Source organism: Crocuta crocuta, unplaced genomic scaffold (assembly GCF_008692635.1).
Source record: "Crocuta crocuta isolate KB4526 unplaced genomic scaffold, BGI_CrCroc_1.0 scaffold32, whole genome shotgun sequence".
Taxonomy (NCBI): Eukaryota; Metazoa; Chordata; class Mammalia; order Carnivora; family Hyaenidae; genus Crocuta; species Crocuta crocuta.
In genome coordinates, this window is record NW_027529424.1 from 13,184,458 (window position 1) to 13,190,924 (window position 6,467).

Consider the following 6,467-nt stretch of genomic DNA (forward strand, 5'->3'; position numbering starts at 1 on the left):
GAGGTAGAACTATTAATATTTCAGCTCATCTGCAGAGGATGACTCATCCGCTTTCCTTTCTGAAATATTTGTTCGCCATTGGCTAAAAAGAAAAAACAAAATCAGCTGCTCACTGCAAAAGGTGGGACTTTGTCGTCTTTGATCTAGGCTGAAAAAGGGACAGAAAGGACTGGAGGCCTTACGTGGGTGGCCATCTGCTCTACAGACAGCTCTACCCGGGCGCTGGAAGCTCTCCCGGAGAAAATCCAAAGCATTAAAACGTTTTCCTTATTTATGGGGCAACATTCTTGCTCCTTCCTTTAAAAACATGAAAGCTCACCATTCAAATTCTAGAAGCCCTGATGAGAAGGTTGCCCCAGAAACAAATTTAACAGTAACCACAAAGCATGTAGAATAAATCCTGAAGTTATTTATGCATTAAGTGTAGCAGAAGCTCAGCACTAAGAAACAATTCTGTAAGATAAACCAAGGGTTTCAAACTTTGGGAGGTTATGGCAAACATTCCACAGGAGGAGACATTTTCCTCTAGCCCGCAGGGTTCTTCTGGCTGGTCAAAGAATTAAATTGACATGAGACAGATTAGCAGGAAGATACAAACTTCAATTAATAATGATATATTACATTCACGGGGAATTCACGTAAACATGAGAGATTCTAAACAGGCAAAAATAGGTTCATATGTCATCCTGAACCAAGGAGAAGGGGGTCGAGGTCTGGGACTTGGCAGGGAAGGAAGCTATATTTGCTGAGCCAACCAGAAACCGTGGGACAGAGAGTACTTCGATCAAACAGACCTTGCTGGTGTCCTCCCTGCCCACCATACCTATGGTTTGTGTGTGATAGCTTCCTTCCAGGAATAGGTCTTCTGTCTTAAACCTTCTAGGCAGTTTGGAAGAAGGGAGAAGCTGTCAAGTTTCTGAGTCTTTTGATCTTTGCTTGTTTACAGCTCAAAACAATCTTCATGCCTAAGTGGCACATCTTGGGGGGGGGGGACAAATTTTGGTTCTGTACGTAGTCAGATAATTTTATTTAGCACCTAATAATGCACAAGGCATTCTCCTGGGCATAGGAGCAGATAGAAAAGCTTTATGAACAATACCACCTCCAGGAAACTCACATGCTAATATGTGGTTTTACTTTGCACGGCATCTAGTTTGGATGAAGCTTAGGATATTGTTAATTGAGGTAATTTTTTTTCTGTGATATATTTAGGATTCCATAAAAGTCACTATATCTAAATGAGTACATTAATGAGGTGTCACAAAACTAACAATGGAAAGGAATCAACACTTTGGCCCTACTGTGCCTCAGGCACTTCACATATTTGATAATTTATTTAATCCTCAAAACAGTAAAATAAAAATTATTCTAGCTTGAATTCTAAGTAAGCATGAAATTGTTAAAATTACTTGTCAGAGGTCAAAAAGCTGGTATTTGGTGGAACAAAGATTAAAAGCCAGGTCCACATGAGAGCTCATATCTCTACCATATATTCCTCTGATGAGGCTGCTGTACCAAAATACCACAAACTAGGTGGCTTAAACAATAGAAATGTATTGTCTCCGGTCTGGAGGCTCCAAGTCCAAGATCATGGTGTCGTCAGGGTGGTTTCCTTCTGAGAGCTGCGAGAGAAAATCTATTCATGCCTCTCTCCTAGCTTCTGGTGGTTTGCCAGCAATCTGGTGTCCCTTAGCCTGTGGCAGCCGTCACCGCGGTCCTCACCTGGCATTCTCCCTGTGGAGGATCTGTCTCCTCGATGGGCGTTCTTTCTATAATGTCATTATTAAGGGCCCCTCCTCGCCACTATGACTTCACCTTAATGAATTGCATTTTTAACAATGTTTTTTTCCAAATAAGATCACTTTCTGTGGTTCTGGGAGTTAGAACTTCAACATAATGCATTTGGGGATTTGGGATACAATCGACCCGTAACACACTGCCTCCTGAAATAACTCTGCATGTGATTAAAAAGGGACAAAGCCAGCCAGCCTAAATTGCAAAAGGTTGTGTCTACAATCCCGTTATCTAATTACCCACTCCTGAAGAAGCTGTAGAAAGTACCCTTCCCATAAACCAAGTCTCTGTCTTGCCCCAAGCCCATCCATGCAAGGTGCACATGATTTACCCCCATCACGAGAGAGCTGAAAAGGGGCACCTGGGTAGCTCCGTCACTTAAGCTCAGGTCTTGATCTCAGGGTCATGAGTCCAAGCTCAGTGTTAGGCTCTGTGTGCTGAGTGTGAAGCTAAAGAACGGTTGGATGAAATTTGTTGGGTATTAGGCCATGTATTTAATCCCAGATTATTTTATCTGTGCCTCAAATGCCTAGGTGTTTATACTATAGGGTTATGAGCTAGTTGAGTAATGTTACTTCGTAATCATTACCAAATTGTTTCCTATATGTGTGTGTTATGTGTGATATATATAATAAAGTTTTTCTTGAGGAACACCATATTTAGCACTTCATTCAGATTTCTGCTCAAACATCACTACCCTGGAGATGTTTTCTTTTTTTTTTTAATATTTTTTTTATTTATTTCTAGGAGAGAGAGAGAGAGAGAGACAGCGTGAGCAGGAGAGGGTCAGAGAGAGAGGGAGACACAGACTCCGAAACAGGCTCCAGGCTCTGAGCTGGCAGTCAGCACAGATCCCGACGCGGGGCTCGAACCCACGGACCGTGAGATCATGACCTGAGCGAAAGTCGGACGCTTAACCAACTAAGCCACCCAGGCGCCCGTGGAGATGTTTTCTTTATCATTTATTTTTAGTTAGTTACATGTCCTTCCCTTAACGGTACTTTATTTTTCTTCATGGTACTTACCTCCTCTTGACATTGTTTGTTTACTGTTTTTCCTACTTGAATGTAAATCCTAAAAGCAGCCACTTTTTTCTATCTTGTTCACTGTTACAATCCCATGACTTGGAAAAATGTTTGGCACATAGTATGCACACACACACACACACACACACACACACACACTCGCAAAGTTTGCAAAGGGTATTTTCGTAAATATATAGACTCCTGAATGGCAAAGGTCAATTTGCCATTGATAGGTCAATTGCCAAAAGGTCAATTCCTTTCATCTATCAGATGCATGCAGTTCTGTACAAGAAAAAGGAGAAAAACATCAGCTGGAATGTGAATATAATCACCTGAACAACTACTCAGTCCCTTTCTCCTACCCATACCTGCCCTCACTAGGAGAGGAGGAAAGTGAATTCACAGCTTCATGGACCAAATGGTCCAGTCCACACAATGGACCTTCACCAGTACTGACTTGCTGTACTTCATCCATGACACCCTAAACAGGTACTGACCTGTTTCTCAATTCAGAACCTTGCAGTCTGTGTTAGTTCTCACCCAGGACACACTTGCCATTGTTTCTCTCCCGAATTTTTCAGTAGAGCTTGTTACCTTGCACACTGTCCATGTGCTAAAAGAAAAGGAACGGCTGTTCTAATCTCACAGTGACTGTATTTTTGGTCTTCAAGCTGTTTTTAGGAATATGTTTGGTTCAAGTCAAGAAAAGTTTTCTCAAGCTTTTTGTTTTTTGGGTTTTTTAAAAATTTTTATGTAATTGCTACACCCGATGTGGGGCTTGAACTTAGCACCCCAAGATCATAGTCCACCCACTGACTGAGTCAGCCAACCACCCCAGTTCTCATGGTTTTGAATAAAACAAATCTGCATTGTTCTCATCATGAAACCCCGATTCTTACAAAATGGGGGAATTATTTGGAGTAAAAAATGTTAGGAAACTCTACTTAATGAACAACCAAACATGTACTGTAAACTTGTTCCAAATGAGGTTAGAAAACTATACCTCTGTTGATCAAAGGTGCATATAAATGAGCAAATCTTGTGAGTAGCTCTGTACCAGTCTCTAAGTCATATAGATGATATCCTTTTTTTTCTTTCTCAATACTACATAATTTGCAACCCAAGAACATTCACATTATTAAAAATAGCAGTGCCCAGCCATTGACTGAGGCATTGTTATTTATATTTTCAGGAAGAGGGGCTCTAATATATTTAGCAAACAGCCCTGAGCTCTTTTTTTGTTAATATTAACGATGTAAAGGGGCGCCTGGGTGGCTCAGTCAGTTGAGCATCTGACTTCGGCTAAGGTCATGATCTTACGGTTCGTGAGTTCAAGCCCCCGCATCGGGCTCTGTGTTGAACATTTGCTCAGAGCCTGGAGCCTGCTTCGGATTCTGCGTCTCCTTATCTCTCTGCCCTTCCTCCACTCATTCTCTGTCTCTCAAAAATAAATAAATGTAAAAAAAAACTTTTAAAAAATATTAACAATGTAAGGAACCCAATACTTAAACAGCTCTACAGTGAACTCTACTGAAAAGCAGAACTATATGATCTTAATAAATAGGCCTAAACATTTACAATGAACTATGGGCTCCCTTTGCTGTATATTGTACAACAGCTCTTTGTGTCTATTAAGTTTATATATAAAGATTTCCTGACAGGGACATCATTGTCCCCAGTCTGATGTCATTATTTTGCGTAACTTGGCATCTTCAAAGTTAGAGTGGTGAAATGCAAATACTGTGCCATGTTAGTAAATCTGGCAAGTTTGGTCACATCATTCATCATGTTATAAAAAGGGAACCAAAAAAAAAGTACATAATCTCTGAACTTCAGTTTCTTCATATAAGTAGGGATAACACCATGTAGAATTTCTGTAAGGATAAAGTGAAGTACTAAAGATAAAAAGCACACAGCAGAGTATCTAATGCAAATCTCAACTAGAAGGGAACATAAAGACTATCTAGCCTTCAATCATAGATAAAGGTGAGAAGGCCAGAGATTCTAGTGCAGCATTACTCAGCAAGTAATAGAACCTGGGTAGGGACTGAAGTCTTCTAAGATCAGGGGACTTTCCAATGCGCCAGCAGTTCTCATTCGGTGGGCCACGGACCCCCGTGGCTCCCCAAACCCTCCAGGCTCCGTTAGGACACCAGGCACTTCAGCCTAGTACTAGGATGTGACTTGCCTTTTTCACCCTCATGCTCTTCTGAGCACACAGCAGTTTTCCTAGAGACTATACGATGTGTGATGACATCATTCTCTAAGGCTGATGGAATGTGTGCTTGTGCACCATTATGTCTGCTAGGACTTTTTTTTTTTAATGTTTTTTATTTATTTTTGAGAGAGACAGAGAGAGAGAGAGAGCAGGGGAGGGTCAGAGAGAGAGGGAGACACAGAATCCGATGATAGGCTCCAGACTCTGAGCTGTCAGCACAGAGCCCAACGCGGGGCTTGAACCCACAAACCGCAAGATCATGACATGGCTGAAGTCGGACCTTTAACCGAATGAGCCACCCAGGCACCCCTAGGACTTTCTAAGGTAGCAGAGGTAGGGCTATGGTTCTCAAAGTGTGGCTCACAGATCCCCCAGGGTTTCCAAGACTTTTTTTTTTTTTTAACATTTATTCATTTTGAGAGACAGAACAGAACATGAGCCAGGGAGGGGCAGAGAGAGAGGGAGACAGAATCCAAAGCAGGCTCCAGGCTCCGAGCTGTGAGCACAGAGCCCGACGCGGGGCTCGAACTCACTGACCATGAGATCATGACCTGAGCCGAAGTCGGACACTCAACCAACTGAGCCATCCAGGCGCCCCTCCAAGACTTTTAAGAAAATTATTTTCATAATAATACTAAAACTCATTTACCATCTTCACTGTGTTGATATTTACATTGATGGTGCAAAAGCAAGCTTTTGGGGAAGGAGGAGAGATAAAAGTACTAGTGCCTTGTCACTTACCAAGGCCATGCATTGCTAGTCGTCCCTGTACTCTTGGCTGCCATGCACATGCAGTAAAAAACCAACTGCACTTAACAGTGTCCTTGATGAAGCAGTAACAAATATTAATTTTAATAATCTGAACTCTTAAGGGGCGCCTGGGTGGCTCAGTCGGTTAAGCGTCCAACTGCGGCTCAGGTCATGACCTCACAGTTTGTGGGTTCGAGCCCCGCGTCGGGCTCTGTGCTGACAGCTCAGAGCCTGGAGCTGCTTCAGATTCTGTGTCTCCCTCTCTCTCTGCCCCTCCCCAACTCACGCTCTGTCTCTGTCTGTCTCAAAATAAATAAACTATAAAAAAAATTTTTTTTAAATAATAATAATCTGAACTCTTTAGTATTTATCTAATACTCCATGTAACAAGATGGGGAGTACACATAAAGCACTTTGGCGACATCCTGAATTAGATGGTTGTCTTGAGGAAAAGCTCCTTTGAGGATGGGTTGCGTGCTGAACTTTTTTCATAGAACCCTATTTTTACTGGGAAAAATGAGTAACATTAATGTTATTAAAAGCAGGGTCGGGGCGCCTGGGTGGCTTAGTCGGTTAAGCGTCCGACTTTCGCTTAGGTCATGATCTCGCGGTTCGTGGGTTCGAGCCCCGCATCGGGCTCTGTGCTGACTGCCAGCTCAGAGCCTGGAGCCTGTTTCAGA

The 6,467-nt window shown here is 42.3% G+C and overlaps 1 protein-coding gene across 1 annotated transcript in view; it reads left to right on the forward strand.

Annotated features, from left to right (window-relative positions):
• The window catches only part of LOC144226952 (isopentenyl-diphosphate Delta-isomerase 1-like), a 19,413-nt gene that overhangs the window by 5,225 nt on the left and 7,721 nt on the right, over positions 1-6,467 (forward strand). The gene's annotated exons all lie outside the window — the stretch shown is intronic.